We start from the raw sequence: 17323 nt of genomic DNA, 5'->3' as shown, positions 1-17323 counted from the left end.
CATTGGTCCTCCTACATGCTACTTATTGCTTTTCGATATTATATCTCCTTATTTTATCATTACATCTTATCTCTGTACTCTGTTTTGACTTTACTAATATTCGTTTAATACACCTTGTAGGCACCCTTCCTGATGAACAAATCCACAAGGACCGTGACGAGGATTTGAACCTGTGTCCGGGAGCATCCCAGAAACTGCCTTAATCGACTTAGCTACGACAGGGTAAAAGAGATGATTTACCATCCCTGTTGGTTAGGTGTCGCAGCTCAGTCCTCAGGTACATGCACCGAGAGTGTTTGTTTTGGTTTATATGCGGTGTAAAGATGTGTGATTGGTGTTCCACATCCTTTATCGCGGGTTCTATGCTGTTCTCGCTCATCTTCTCTCCGGTCATAGCCCCCTGGATACTGGGGAAGTTCTGAAATTTATATATGGGGAGAACACTTAGTTCTTTCTCTGTTTTTACGGGTGTGGGATGGCTCAAAGTGGTGCCCCCACTACCTTTACTCTCCACCTCATCTTCTACGGTTCATGCATCTCTGGACATGGTCCACTAGTGCTGCTCCCAGAATATTACACGGCTCAGCTGTGTCATGACATGATAGTGTCGATGCTTTACAGGTGAGAGTATGCGGTCTGGTGACACTGTCAGCCAGGCGCTGGTTCTCGGTTTTTGGATGAGTGTTGGGTGTTGTTTGTAGCATGTTGATTGGCCACTTTACGTGCATTTTAATGTGGCCTTACTATGTGCTTATATCAATGTTCCTCAGCCCCAAGGCTAAGGCCTGATTGTGGGGAAGGATTCCATGGAAATTAGATGGACACGCGTTCCTCGAGTCTTTGCTTTTTGGATACTCATTCCTTGCTGGGCACTCGTTTGTTGCCTCAGTCACTGCTTCTGGACACTCCTTCCTTGGTCATCGTTCAGTACTTGGCTGTACTCTAATGTACACATTGGAGTGTGTCTGTATTTTTACTTGATCGTATACATTCTGTTTTCCTTGCATTTCCTACCTCTATACTACACATTGTTGTGTGGTATGTGCTTATTCGCTATACTAGTATTTGTGTTAGGTTGGACTGTGTACATGTTCAGTTCCCTGCGATTGGACAGCCCCGCCGTTCAGTTGTAGAACTGAGTTCTTTCCTCTTCTTGTATGTTCCTACCAGCTTCTGGGTTGCAATGTCTGCTGGTGGCTGTAGGTTTCCAATCGCCCACTCCTGCCCCTACCGTTCCTTTTTGTTGGGACAGAGGGAGCTAGGATTACAGCCCTGGCTACGGCCTTTTCCTTGTGTTCCTTTGCCAGACAGTACATTTTTGCCTTGGTGCAGTACCCGTCCTGGGTAGTTCTCCTTATCTATTACTCTGCTTCGTGTACATCGTTCTGTCCTGCTGGAGCTGGTTGCATTGCTCCTGCGGGTTACGGTGTCGCCGTTTTTCGCTTCACGTCTCGCGTACCGGCTTGTGGTGCTTGCTTCCTCGTTGGCCTCTGCCTGGGCCCTGGCTCTTTGGTTTTCATCGCCATTTTGTCCTTGCTGTTTGCAGAGTCTATGGTTCGGCCTTGTTGGTCCTTTCAGGGTCCGGGGTGGAGATTTCCTCCCGGACGGGAGTATCTTCTCGCCTGGGTTGGATCTTTCCCAGGGTTTGGGTTCCTGGTTCCCTGGCAGGCGTTCCTTCTGGTTCCTTGCCAGCCTTGGTTTCGGTCGCTGCTTGCTCGGTGTCCAAGCCCAGGGGGTTTTCCCCCTGGCTCCGCCTCTTCTAATGATCGGTCTGGTCCATATCAGGGCTGGTTCGGTCTTCTCCTCGAGTCTTCCAGTTTGGTCATTTTGGCTTCAGTCTCTCCCCATCTTTGGTGACCAGGTGGCTTCGTTGCTGGTGTCTCACCTGCGTGCTTCGTCTAGGCGGTGGTATGGGGTTTTGCTAGTCATCCTTCCTTTTCTTTTTGTCTCTTCATAGGTATTCTGCGGTTTTTGTTGACGTGGTCTTGTCCATCTCTCATGGGGGTTTGGAACTGTCGACTTGACGCATACTGTCGCCTTGTCTCGCGCGGCGCTGGTGGAGCCGCTACGGTTTGCTTTTGGTTTTGATATTCCTTCTGCCCCGTTGCGCGGGCTATCTCAGATGTTGTTTGCCTTCAGCCTGCTCATGCGCCGCCTGCACTGTTCTGGTCTTTGGATGGTGTGCTCTCGTTTCTGTCTTTGCCTCAGTTTGTTGTGGCCCCTTCGGTTTAGGTTTGTTTTTCCGAAGCTTTTTCTTGTTCGTTTGCAATCGTCTCGTTCTTTTTTGGCGAGGATTGAGTCTGCTGCTTTCCAGAGGGGGTCCTGGGTTTTTTTCAGAAGGTGGCATTGAGGAAACAGCTGGTGACTGTTGATTCATTATTGCTCATGAAGTGATGTAAGAAGTCAATCAGGAATGGAAGATGATAGTAAAACTTTTCTTGGCAGAAATTGTGTACAGTGTCTGAAAGAAATGATACACGTGTTGGATACTGAATCTTAATTAAGTGAATGATACTTCTAAATAAAGCTTGTATGAGGATCCACATCTTGCTACTAGTAAAGGAAATACCTGGTACATGTAATGAAATTATAAGGTGCATCGTCTAAAATCAGAGGCAACTGTTTCACTTCACGTACATGTAAACAGAAGTACAGTAGTTATTTGTACCCTGTAATAATAGTTTCGTGGCTTGGTGACTTGTTTTGATAATTAATTTCTTTACCCTGTAATGTTCAATATTGAAAATTCTGCTGTGTTACTTAAATGAATATAATGTGTAATGTTATATATAGTAGTTGCAGTGGTTATCTTATCAGCAATTATAATTCAATTCTGGGGCCCTATGTAGTCTTTTGGGGAGGGCTCGTATGGTGGCTTCTTAGTGCTGCTACTTAGAAAGCTCTCCCAATTTAATCCACTTTAGGCCCTTGCAAGTTATTGTAAGCCTGCCAGAAACTAAAACCCAGCCCCCTCCCCCCATCTTGAGGTTATCTTGAGATGATTTCGGGGATTTAGTGTCCCCGTGGCCCGGTCCTCAACCAGGCCTCCACCCCCAGAAAGCAGCCCGTGACATCTGACTAACACCCAGGTACCTATTTTACTGCTAGGTAACAGGGGCATAGGGTGAAAGAAACTCTGCCCATTGTTTCTCGCCGGTGCCCAGGATCGAACCCGGGACCACAGGATCACAAGTGCAGTGTGCTGTCCGCTCGGCCGACCGGCTCCCATCCCCTCAAAAAAGATGCAAGGAGCATGGGAACCTTTATTGCCCTATCAAGAAAACACCGCCAGAGAAGTGGGAGAACCTAAACACAGAATCCCCAAAGTAAAAAAAGCATAGAAAATGAGGCCATGGTACCTCACAACAGACAGCTCAATCATGAAACAGTTCACTCGTTAGTTCCACCTGCACACCACAAAGGGGCTATGTACTCGCCATCCTCCTCAAGTTTTGAACCTGTCATTTAGCTAGGAAGACAAGAAAATCAAAGCCCCTGAATGAAGAAGGGAGGGTCCCAGAGATCCATCAGAAAGAGGTTTTTCATAACATTCAATGCTGATTTTTTGCACTACCCCATTCAGGACAAGTACAGGATGTATGAAAATTGGTTGGGTGTCCAGGCTGAGGCGAAAGGGAGAATGAGGTCTTTGCACCAGTGTGGGAGAATAGATGAGGCAGTAGGATTCTGGTTAACAAGGGGGAGCACCGCTGGGGACGACGCACCCCTTCTTGCACTGGCCAGTGCTCGGCCTACCTGGCTGCCCTGGTAGGTGGAATCCCATGGTTCCAGTCCCCAGACTTTTAGAATTGGTGCTGTATGGAAACTGAACCAACCTTTCTTACCCAGGCTCGTTGGGTGGACGACCAAGCTCATTGGGTAGATGACCAGGCCATCGAGTCAGACTGTGATGGAAGACTGGGCTCTGTAGCCTCCGCTACATTGGGCCCAGACCAAGCTACTTCCCTTCCGACTACCCCTCTCTGCTCCCCTCCCACCTCTATGGCGGGGTTGAGCCCCAAGCCCTCAGTGGTGACCACCTCATCACATGGAGCAGCTCCTTCTCTCATTGTGACAACTGTGCCTTTTACCCTCCCCCCCCCCACCCCCCACGTTGTTGCTGGCACACCTGTCTCTTTAAGTCAGAAACGTAAGCCTGGCTCCTCTACTTCTTCCTCCCCAGCAGGTAAGAAGGCATTATTTTCTTCCCCACCCCCGACTCTATCACTTCATCCCCTCCCATTTCGGTGGTTGGGCTTCCTGTCCCAGCTATGTAGGTTTCTTTAGCCCTTGATTCTCTCTCGGTTGTTGCCCTTGCTGAGGTGCACTTCCCTGTTTCTGCCACCCCCCTCTTCCCCTGCCTCCCTTGATCGCCCCTCTCCATTGCCTCCTCCTGCTCCGGACCCTGTCCGTCTGCCTTTGGTCCGTCCTCCCGCTCCCTTAACTCCGTCGTCCTTACTAAATTTACCCATGCCCCCTAACCCTGATTTCACTGATCCTGATCTTCTTTAGCATGCTGTGTTCTTCTTTGCCTTTGTTCTCTGTTGCTGTTCTCTTTCCTTTTGACAATGTCTATTTTTCAATGGAATATTTGTGGATTTTATGCCAACTTCCATGAACTCCATCTTCTGATAACACAGTTTTCACTGCTTTGTGTTTGTCTCCAGGAGCCGATGCTTGGCACTCAACCTGGTCACTTTCATGGTTATTCCTTTCTCTCATCCTCCCCCAGTTTTTGCTGGGGCCCACAACTCATCTGCTCTCTTGATTCATACTGATATTCCCTTCATCCCCTTGCTTTTTCAGTTGCTTATCCAATGTTCGGCAGCCCGTATCTTTGTGAGTAAATGGTATATTGTCTGTTCCATTTATCTCTACCCCCAACTGACCCACTTTCTCTTCCTGGTGTTAAGCACCTGTTGAACTCCTTACCAGAGCCCGTGCTCCTGTTGGGTGATTTCAACTGTCTGCATAACCTCTGGGGGTGATGCTCTGACAAACACCCGGGGGGCCGCCTTCTCGAACCATTTGTCCTCTCTTCTTCACTGTCTCCTCTGAATTCTGGTGAATCCACTCATGTGGACTCCCGCACTCACACCCTCTCCTGTCTTGATCTTTTTCTCTGCTCATCGTCTCTTTACTTAGATTTTACGTGGCAGGTTCTTGATGACCTCCATAATAGTGACCATTTCCCCATCCTTGTCACTTTTTTCTCTTTTCACCCTCCCCTCTTCTTCCCTAGGTGGCAGTTTGCCAAGGCTGACTGGAACCTATTCACCCTACATGCTACTCTCTCCGACTTCTCCACTCTGCCTCTCTCTCGAGCCCTCCTCCTTTTTCATGACACCATATTCGGCACTGCCCTCTGCTTTATTCCACGGTCTACCTCCTGGGACACGCAGAGGTGCATTCCCTGGTGGAATACAGACTGTGCTCGGGAAATCTTATGTCTCCACTATTACGTCCGATACTCCTCTGCCCCAGATCTGAAAAAAATCCGCAAGATAGCGGGTAAGTTTGTTCCAGATGTCTCGCCAGTCCTTCACCTCTGTGGTACTATTGTGGCGGATCCGGTGGCAGTCTCAACAGAACTAGGTTCCCACTTTTCGACTGTTAGCTCTGGTTCTCGCCTTCCTCTGTCTTCCCTTAATCGTAAGCCCATTCTTGAATCTTATTCCCTAGACTTCATCTCCAGCTTCCCTATAATGATCCCTTCTCTCTCTCCAAACTTCAGTCCGCCCTGGCTCTCTGCGGTTCTACAGCAGCGGGCTCAGATGACATTCATTATGATATGCTTCGCTATCTCCTTTCATGCGCATCTCGGTATTTACTTAATTAATCTGTATAACAGTACTGTATCTGGGAGTTATCATCAGTCCCCGAGAACTGGCTCGAGGCAGTGGTTCTTCCTATTCGGAAACCAGGGTCTCTAGGGACATTCCCCTAAGCACTTCTGCCCCCACGAGTTGTATTTGCAAACTCTTTGAACATATGGTCAATGTCCATCTGATGTGGTTCTTCAAACACTATCACCACCTCTTCCCTTCTCAATTTGGCTTTCACAAGTATCGCAGAATGTCTTTGTGAACTTGGAGGTCTATATTCATACTACTTTGCCATGAAGACCTCCATTGTTGCTGTCCTTTTTGACCTAGAAAAGGCATACGACACCACCTGGAGATACCATATCCAGTCTCAACTTTGTTCTTTTGGCCATCATGGTAATCTCCCTCTCTTCCTACAAAGCTTCCTCTCTAGTTGTTCCTTTCGAATGAGGCTTGGTACTGCTCTCTCTGCCTCTTTTTGGCAATATGAAGGTGTAGCCCAAGGTAGTGTTCTGAACACTACTCATTTCCTTGTTGCCCTCAATGGTCTTCTTTCCTCTCTTCCCTAAGCATCTTCTCAGCGCTGTGTCGATGATCTTACCCTTTGCTGTTGGTGTGATGACTCAACTCTCCTTCAACGACGGCTTCAACTTGCGAATGATGCCATGTCGTCTTGAGCCACCAATCATAGCTTCAAGTTCTCTACAACTAAAACTTGTGCTATGACTTATTCAGAAGCAGGTCGTTCTTTGTCCCTCTTTGTCGCTTTATGGCCATCCCCTGGTGTACAAAGGTCTTGTTCCCATACTTCTTGGGGAACGGATAGGTGCATGCTTCTCTCTTTACATTTCTTTCTTGTATTGTCTAAACTCGATTATGGATGCCCTGCTTACTTGTTTGCTTCTCCTTCTACTCTTTGCCATCTTGATGCTCTGCACCATACTGGGTTATGTGTCAGCTTTGGTGCCTTTTGTTCGACTCCTACCCTACACCTGTACAGTATGTTGAAACTGGCGTCCTGTCTCTCCAGCACCGCCATAATCGCTATTGTCTTTGCTACCCTGCATGGTCCTTACAACACCCACACTCCGTCTATGTTATGCTTTGACTTTTGCCCCTCCTGTGGTCCCTGTTCCCCTTCAGCACTTCCCTCTTTCTATACAGTTATCTCGCCTGCAAGATTCTCTTTTGGTTAGTGTTACCAATATTTTTCCTCGTGTCGTTCCGTCCTTGCTCCCGTGGAGGGTCCCCCTTCCTAAATTTTGTAAAACCTTGACCCACGTAACTAAAACTTTTACCTCTCCTACAGTTCTGAAATCCCCTTTCCTTGAACACTTTTCTTCACACTCCTGCTCTATTTCCACCTTCACCGATGAGTCTAAGTCTGCAGACGGTGTAGGCTACTCTGTTGTTTTTCCTGACCACACCTATATGTGTCGCCTGCCTCTGGAGACTAGCATCTTCATAGCAGAACTTTATGCTATTTTGTATGCTCTTCATCAACTGCTTTCTCGCTGTCACTCATCCTTTGTTGTAGTTGACTCTCATAGTGCCCTCATGGCTCTGGAGTCCTGTAATCCAGTTCATCCAGTGGTAGTCAAGATTCAACATTGGCTGTTTATCTCCAGTAGATTTAAGAGAGTGGAGTTTGCTGGGTTCCCAGCCATACTGATGTGTCCTTAAATGAGCATGCGGATGCTGCCGCTAGGGAAGCTATCCGCACTTGTCCGATCTCCCATAAAGGTATTCCTTTTTCCGACTTTTATCCAGTTAGTCATTCTTCCATCCTTGCCCGTTGGCAGGGTTGTTGGTTTTCTGTTAATGGTAACAAACTGCGTGCTCTTAAGAGTAGTGTATCTCCATGGCCTTCCTCCTACCACTGTAACAGGCGGTGGAAAATGGCTCTGGTGAGGTTACCTATTGGCCATTCACGTTTAACTCGCGGGTACTTAATGGAGCCTGCTCCTTATTGTCCCTCTTACGGTTGTGCATATCCTTGTTGAATATTCTGACTAACAGGACGAACATGTGTTTTCCTTTCTGACCATCCCTTTCGGTCACTTGTCCCTCGATAGAATTCTTGGTGAATTGGATACTTTTGATATTCGCCTTGTGCATTTCTGTTCTCATAGTTTTTTAGTTTAGTTCATTTATTATGCACCCCATACCCATCTTGTGGGCAGTAGTGGAAAGGGTTACAGAGGCACATAATGGGCTCAGGGACTGAACCCCACAATTCATTTAGCTAAGCAAGTTACAATCTTGATGAGCTATTTACAAAATTCAGTATAAGTCGTCACATCAACAATGGGTTCGAGATCAACCACAAGTACAGTTTCTAAATTAAGCAACTGACATATGTGGAGAGCTAGTGTCACAATTGATAGGTTTGTCCTGCACACCGCCCCCCATCCAGTGGGCAGCGGTGGATAGGTTACAATCACGCAGTTACTACCTACAGTTAGCAAACTGGGGATATTTGGCTAAAATTTCTGGTAGCAGATCATTTTGAATGAAATAATTTACACATTGGAACATTGGTTATAGAATTCTCTAAATTCACGTATCTTTTCACACTCCATCACATAGTGACGGAGGGTGTGCGAATATTTTTGTTGACACAGTTTACATTTGGTCAGCTCTACATTGGCAGATAATAAGAATTCTCAGAGATACTTGTAACCGAATCTAAGCCGAGCAGTAGTTCTTACATTGGCCTCCTTAGTGACATTTAGCGCCCTATGATTATTCAGCACGTTTGATGGTGCTACATAGCCTTCCCGGCTTGGTGCCTTCTTTTGATAATTACTTGGTGCCTTTTTTTGATAATTACTTATTTCAGGTGTGCGAGTTCTTTTTCCTGTTGCAGTGACCCTCGCCTTGTTGCCAGTGAATCTTCCCATGGTGATAATAAATAGTTACTTGAACAAATTTGTATTATTAAATTCCCACAAATATAGAAGACGACTAGTTTTCATAAAGATGTGCAGAAAGTACCTATTTGAATATATAGTGCCTACTTGAATAGGTAGTACCTATTTGAATAGGTGCTACCTATTTGAATAGGTAGTACCTATTCAAATAGGTACTACCTATTTGAATAGGTAGTACCCATCCAAATAGGTATAACAAATTTGCAATAATCAAGTCCAACAAATGTGGAAGACATTAATTTTCATAAGGATAGAAAAAGTACCTATTTGAATAGGTATAAAGTACCTATTTGAATAGGTAGGACCTATTTGAATAGGTAGTACCTATTTGAATAGGTAGTACCCATCCAAATAGGTATAATATGTTCAAATTTGCAAAAATCAAGTCAAACAAATGTGGAAGACAGTAATTTTCATAAGGATAGAAAAAGTACCTATTTGAATAGGTATAAAGTACCTATTTGAATAGGTAGGACCTATTTGAATAGGTAGTACCTATTTGAATAGGTAGTACCCATCCAAATAGGTATATGTTCAAATTTGCAAAAATCAAGTCAAACAAATGTGGAAGACAGTAATTTTCATAAGGATAGAAAAAGTACCTATTTGAATAGGTATAAAGTACCTATTTGAATAGGTAGGACCTATTTGAATAGGTAGTACCTATTTGAATAGGTAGTACTCATCCAAATAGGTATAATATGTTCAAATTTGCAAAAATCAAGTCAAACAAATGTGGAAGACAGTAATTTTCATAAGGATAGAAAAAGTACCTATTTGAATAGGTATAAAGTACCTATTTGAATAGGTAGGACCTATTTGAATAGGTAGTACCCATCCAAATAGGTATAATATGTTCGAATTTGCAAAAATCAAGTCAAACAAATGTGGAAGACAGTAATTTTCATAAGGATAGAAAAAGTACCTATTTGAATAGGTATAAAGTACCTATTTGAATAGGTAGGACCTATTTGAATAGGTAGTACCCATCCAAATAGGTATATGTTCAAATTTGCAAAAATTAAGTCAAACAAATGTGGAAGACAGTAATTTTCATAAGGATAGAAAAACTACCTATTCAAATAGGTACTACCTATTCAAATAGGTACTACCTATTCAAATAGGTAGTAGCAATTTGAATGGGTAGCACCCATCCAAATAGGTACGTGATCAAATTTGCAATAATAAAGTCCAACAAATGTGGAAGACTGTAATTTTCATGATATAAAAGTACCTATTCAAATAGGTACTTTTCTATCCTTATGAAAATTACGGTCTTCCACATTTGTTGGACTTGATTATTGCAAATTTGAACTTATTATACCTATTTGGATAGGTATTACCTATTCAAATAGGTACTTTTCTATCCTTATGAAAATTACTGTCTCCCACATTTGTTGGACTTGATTATTGCAAATTTGAACATAGGTAGTACCCATCCAAATAGATATATGTTCAAATTTGCAATAATGAAGTCCAACAAATGTGGAAGGCAGTAATTTTCATTCAGATAGAAAAGTACCTATTTGAATAGGTATAAAGTATCCATTTGAATAGATAGTACCCATCTAAATAGGTATATGTTCAAATTTGCAATAATAATGTCCAACAAATGTGGAAGACATTAATTTTCATAAGGATAAAAAAGTACGTATTTGAGTAGTTATAATGTACCTATTTGAACAGGTATAAAGTACCTATTTGAATTGGTAAAACCTATTTGAATGGGTAAATGTACACATTAGTAATAGATTTCCACAGATGTAGAAGACGGTAACTAGTTTTCATAATATATAGAAAAGTACCTATCTAAATAGGTAGATAGTACTTATTTGAATACGTATAAAGTACCCATTTAAATAGGTAAAATTGGTACACGTAAAAAGGAGATGGTATCTAGTTTTCATAAGACTATGTAAATAAGTACCTATTTGGATAGAAAGTTTTTGAATAGGTTTTTGAAAAAAGTTTTGATATTTGAATAGGCACATATATTAGACAGTAACTAGTTTAATAAGGATAGATAGAACAGTACCTACTCAAATAAGTTGAAAAGGACCAATTTGAATAGGTAGAAATACTGTATACCTATCTGAATAAAATAGATACTATTTTAATAAGTAGAAAAGGCACATCTAGATGACAATAATTTGTTTTCATATGAAAAAGTAGAAACATACCTATCTGAAAAGGTAAAAAGGTACTCATCTGAATAGGTAAAAAGGTACCTATCCGAATGGGTAGAAAGCAAGTAATTATCAAAAGAAGGCACCAAGCCGGGGAGGCTATGTAGCACCGTCAAAAGTGCGGGATATTCAAAAAGTGCTAAAGATCACTAAGGATGCCAATACGAGAACACAAGCGCCTAAGGTGAACAACATCAAAGGCATCCGATTCACCAAGGATGCTATTGAGAGACAGGTGACCGCGAGGAACAGTCGGTAAGCAAGACACACGCACATCTTGGAAGTCAGCACATTCAACAAGGATATGCACGACCGTAAGAGGGACAATGCAATTCGGACATTAAGAAGCAGGGCGGCGCTCCATTAAGTGCCTGCGATTTAAACGGGTATGGTCAATACGTAACCTATGGAATGGGTAGAAAGGTACCTATCTTGAGGTTATCTCGAGATGATTTCGGGTCTTTAGGCCTGGTCGAGGACCAGGCCTCCACCCCCAGGAAGCAGCCCGTGACAGCTGACTAACTCAGAGGTACCTATTTTATTGCTAGGTAACAGGGGCCTAGGGTAAAAGAAACTGCCCATTGTTTCTCGCCGGTGCCCGGGATCGAACCCGGGACCACAGGATCACGTGTCCAGCGTGCTGTCCACTCGGCAGACCGGCTCCCATCGCTCGGCCGACCGACTCCCCATAAACTGTCATCACCTATCTGTATGGGTAGAAAGGTATTTATTTGAATAGGTAGGAAAACACATATTCTAAGGTCTATAATGCCTGAACTTCTTGTAGAGAACCAGACACACGAGACACAGCACCTGGTACTGTTCTGGACTGCATCCAACTGTTTCAGGGTCCCTGGGAAAGGTTCCAGTACAAATGTAATGGATCTTCCTCCCCCAACAATAAAGAACAAAAAATTCTTTCACACACACACACTCCACTGCTATCACTGGCACTCCACCAATATCAGTAGCACTTTGGAGTTACCCGGTTAGGCCTTGCCCCATGTTATCTATAGAGGGACACACACACACATCACTCCACTTGCTGTCATGTACCATGTCCATCAACATTGATAGTGTAGCATTCCCCTCTCTGATGCGGTGCTCATGTGACCTTTTCTACACACACTTGGTTTCTTCCCTTCTTAATTAGTACTCAACTTTGAGAAACAATCGGGTTTTTATTACTCTCATTATATCTACAGACTCACAGAAGTAAGAAAAACTTCTAAGTTAGAAAATAGAACATTTAATAAACAATTTTGACCTATTTGTGACAACGGAAATGGAGTGGGAGTGTGAAGAAAAGTGTGCAAGCAAAAGGAGTTTCAGAACTGTAGCAGGGGTAAAAGCTTTAGTCATGTGGATCAAGGTTTTACAAAACTTAGAAAGGGAGACGGTTCATATGGGCAAGGATGGAACGACATGAGGAGAAACTTTGGTAACATGAACCGAAAGAGAACCTTGCAAGCAAGATGATCGTACAGGAAGAGGTAGATGGTGAAAGGGAACAGGTTCCACAGGATGGGTAAAGGTCAAAGTACGACATAAGCAAGAGTGAGGGTGTTGTAAGGACCGTGCAGACAGGATGCCAGTTTCAACATACAAGCCTAGGATAGGAGTCAAACAAAAGGCACCAGAGCTGAAGCGTAACTCAGTATGGTGAAGAGCATCAAGACGGCAAAGAGTAGGAGGAGAAATGTCATTCTCGACTCATGTACCAGTATGGGTGGGTTTGAAAATGACTAAGGTATCCACCAAATCAACTACGTGTTTATGGATTTATACATTATCAAGACTTGTAGAATTAACATGAGTGAGATCAAAATACTTAATCAATGTAGCAGGACCAAACAAAGCTTGGAATGTATTAGAACCGGAAGGAATCGTGTGAGTGTAGAGATGACAGTGCTGAGCACCCCCAGTAAGAGGATGGGGGTGGGGTAAAAAATGCAGTTGTTAGAAAAGATGGAGCCACTCAGGTAATGAGGTGGTCACCACTGGGGGCTTGGGGCTCAACCCCGCCACATAGGTGGGAGGGAAGCAGTCAGTCAGGAGAGTCAGAGAAGCAGCTTGGTCTGGGCCTAATGTAGCGGGGACTACAGAGCCCGGCCTTCCTTCACAGTCCAACTCAGGTGCCTGGTCACCCACCCCACGAGCCTGGGTAAGAGAAGTCATTTCGTTTTCCATGTATCAATCATTTTAAAAAGTCTCAGGCCCTGGAACCAAGGGATACCACCTACCAGGGCAGCCAGGGAGACCGAGCACAGGCCAGTGCAGGAAGGGATACATCGTCCCCAGCAGTGCTTCCCCTTTTTAACAGGGGAGTCCTACTGTCTTGTCCATTCTCCCACACTAGTGCAAAGACCCCATTCTTCCTCAAATTCCTGCCTGGACACTCAGCCATCCAAGGGCAGTTTCTCCAGCAGGAGATCCACTGACTCACAAGACCCCTACGTGCATGTTCTTTAGCACGTACAACACCCGGAGGAGGAGCAGGAGAGGGAGCCAAGACAACTCTCAATGTCCCCAGGGAATCATACCTGAGCCTCCTCAAGACAACACGGTGACACTTTGGAGGGGGATATTTATAAAGTTAAATTTGGAAAATATGGACAAAAATATGAGAAATATTGATGGATTTGGTCCAGACTTTTACAAAATTTGCTGTATCAACGTCCGATTTTCAGGGTGCTGCTGCTACTACTGAAAATGCAAGGTAGTGATAAACATGTTTCAGTTAAGATTTTACTTCATATTGCTAACATTCTATAATGTATAAAGTACATTTAATTGTGTTATTTACAATATCACTTTGAAGAGAATGTTGTCCTACCACATTTCAGTTTGCATGGTACAATGAGAAAAATGAAATTAGCTTCTACAGAATTTACATAATAGAGAAAAAACCAGCGTTGAATGTAATGAAAGGCCATTTTTTGGGTGAGACCCGGAGGCTCCCCGGAGCTATCCAGGCTGATATGCTAATATTAAACTTTTGGCATCAGTAAGTGTGAATGGTGTTCTTAGGCCTACCAGGGACCACGAGCCAGAACCTGGCCCCCTCAGAGAGGCACGAGGAACAATGGCCTATACAAACCTCCATGTGGTTGGAAGCATTCCATATCTGCCATCGACCGGGTCAGGCACCCAGAAAGGTAAGCATCCCAAAACAAACCCCCTATTCTGGTTAAGAAATTGCTACTGAGAGCCAATCTAGTGGACAGAATTCCCCAAGCAAAAAACGAGCAAACGAGAATAAAGTCACTGTCACCGCACCACTGTCTGCGCAGCTTCCTCCCGGAGAGGGAGGAAGCTGCGCAGGGGGGGGGGGAGCCCCAGACCCCTCGCACCTGCTATCCAAAACCTTAGTTCTGAGGCTAGGTATCAAAATACGCAAAAAAAGCTGACTGGAGGGAAGGAGGGTTGCCAGGGAGCCTCCGGGTCTCACCCAAAAAATGGCGTTTCACTATATTCAACGCTGGTTTTCTGGGGGGAGCCCTGTCGGTTTCCCGGAGCTACTTGCCCAAAGACAAAAATCAAGAGGGACTTACCCTTAGGGACTTACAGGGAGCCGGTCGGCCGAGCGGACAGCACGTTGGATTTGTGATCCTGTGGTCCCGGGTTCGATCCCGGGCGCCGGCGAGAAACAATGGGCAAAGTGTCTTTCACCCTATGCCCGTGTTACCTAGCAGTAAAATAGGTACCTGGGTGTTAGTCAGCTGTCATGGGCTGCTTCCTGGGGGTGGAGGCCTGGTCGAGGACCGGGCCGCGGGGACACTAAAGCCCCGAAATCATCTCAAGATAACCTCAAGATATACCCAGGAGACGGTCATTACTGGCACCTTAATGCGAAGCCGAGACAACTAGCTGCAACCGCCGACCCAAAGCGACACAGGCCAGACAAGTTCCCAGGAACATTCACGAGGTAACGCGCAGCCAGGACCCTGTTCGACTGCCAAAAACCCAGCGCCCGAATGTCTGCCCAAGACATGTTGCCAAAGATGGCAGCAAGAGCAGTAAACTTACGAACGTCGTGGGCATGGGAATAGACTGCAAGCTGGCTAGACCGAATAACCCTACAGACGACCTGAGAGACCTGTACCCTGTAACAGGGAAGAAGGGAAACTGGATCAACCCAAAGCGTATCCTCAGACACAGAAGCCGTGGCGCGCAAATAACGGTGGTAGGCCAACACCCAAACACTCAAGAGATGCAGACAGGCCACCACAACCCAAATAAGGCGTGTGAAAATTCGAGGTGCCAGGTTCAACCCAAACGGGAGACAACGAAAGTAGTAACTGACGCCCCACAACAAAACCGAGCCAGTCCCTGATCCCCGGATGAAACGGGAGGTGCCAATACGCGTCCCGGAGGTCCAGGGACACCATCCAAGCGCCCGGCTCTAACAGAAGCCAGACCTGGGACAGTAGTCATCCGGAAGAAGGGGCAGTGAACCCAGGGCTTCAGATGGGACAAGTCCAGAATGAACCGCACAGTCCCATGTGTGGCTTTTCCCTTTTCCCAAAGGAAGAAACAGTTGGAAGACAGCTCCAGGAGGGAAAAGAAACGCAAGGCTGAAGCCAGTAGGCCACAAGCGCACAAGTCCTCTGCAACCAGCGCAGTCGAAAGAGAGGGAACCTGCACATGAAGCTGGACAGTGCCCACTTCCCAAGGAAGGGCAGGAGCGAACAAGCACTCATTAACGTGCTCAAACTCGCCCCTGAGGAAAACCTGGACCACCGTCAATGACTCACGCCACTCAAGCGTGCGGAAACGACAGAACGTATGCCAAGCCTCCAGAGCAAAAACAGGACAGTCCGCCAGCCAGGACGACTCCAGAATCTCGTAACGAATCCAGTCGGGAATCGAAGACCCAAACCTGAACATAAGACGGATCCATAATAGAGGTGTAATCCGGGTCACGCAGGAGGTAAGCCACAAAGGCTTTCCGCACCACAACCGGAGGGATGCTGGAAACCGAAAACGTTCAGAAAAATGGGACCGAAGTACCCGAAGGGACGCGGAACCGAACCTGGGGAAGGGCAGACAACAAATCTAATTCGTACACAGTGTGGGAGAAAGAAAACCCCACTCCTTGTAACAGCAAGCTGCCCCGGGAGCCACCACATCAGGCCCGGGGACGAGTCGACTCCCAAAGCAGAGGAGTTCAGAGGAGTTCAAAGCTGGCCTCAAAGAAGAGGCCAGCGCAGCCGTAGAAGCAGGAAGAAAGGAGGCCCACTGGTCAGACCCAGACGCTTTGGCAGGGAGGAAAGACTCGAATGCCTCCATCGCCAGCCCAGAAGGGGCATCCCCCGAGACCGCCCGAGTCTCAACACCATCTAAACCCTGCCCTGACCCCAAAACCCTCAGACGTTTCAGAGTCGGTAGCAGGGGGAAAGGACCAGAACAAACCAGAGCAGGGGAAAGACGAGCGGGTGCGGACTGAACCAAGGCCGAAGTGACCATCACCCCCAAGTCAAGATCCCTATATCCAAAATGGGGCAGCCTCGGGAATTTAGGATCAGCAACTAACCTAGCACGTTGCAACAAATGAAACCTAACATGCAACGCTTGTGCTGCCTGTACCCGAATAACGTCATCAGTGGACTGAGCAAACCGAGTCATCAGCAACAAAACTCGCAGGACTCTGAATCGAAAGTATTTCCAACCCAGCAGGCAGTGTGACGGAGGCAAAAACAATGAGAGTCACCCTAAGACAAGGTGACAGAACAATCCTCAAACTCGCATAAAGCGAGTGGGCACTCAGGGGTCACATCCATCGGACCCACACACCCCCGCGGGGATTCCCAGGGTCCCGAGACGGAACTCACGCTCATGGAAGCCCTAGGCAGGGTACTGCTAACCGGCGCCCAAGTCTACCAAGCAAACTTGTAATTAACTGAACCCCCCGGGACGTGTACACTCACAGGGACCTATTAGGTCCCACCAGAACAGAGTAGCATAAGCAGTACACGAAGGGGACAACAACCAAGGCAGACCCACCTACCAGGCAGGAAAACAAAGAAAAACAAAACCCCGCAAGAGGACAGCGTACCCAGGTGGAACAGAGCCGGCTGCTATGAGAGGTGAAAACTAGCTGCACAGTATCCTGCACCCCTACCAGTGCAAACTGCCTCCTACCCTAAGGTGAACCAGGATGCCAGAACATTGCAGCACATAAAGGGCGGCCGAAAGCCGAGCAGCAAATGCCCAAGCAGAAGCAGAACCCAAGGAACTTGTGGAAGGAGGGGCCCCAAGGGCAGTACTTACAGGGCACCTAAGGAAGGCAAACCTAGGTGCATGCAGCTCGAGTACTGAAGAATTACTCCTGGCTCGTGCATTCCCAAGAAGACAGCCACCACACAACAGGCACAGA

Source organism: Procambarus clarkii, chromosome 25 (assembly GCF_040958095.1).
Source record: "Procambarus clarkii isolate CNS0578487 chromosome 25, FALCON_Pclarkii_2.0, whole genome shotgun sequence".
NCBI lineage: Eukaryota > Metazoa > Arthropoda > Malacostraca > Decapoda > Cambaridae > Procambarus > Procambarus clarkii.
The sequence above is the reverse complement of the archived record's forward strand: the minus strand, read 5'-3'. Positions refer to the sequence as shown.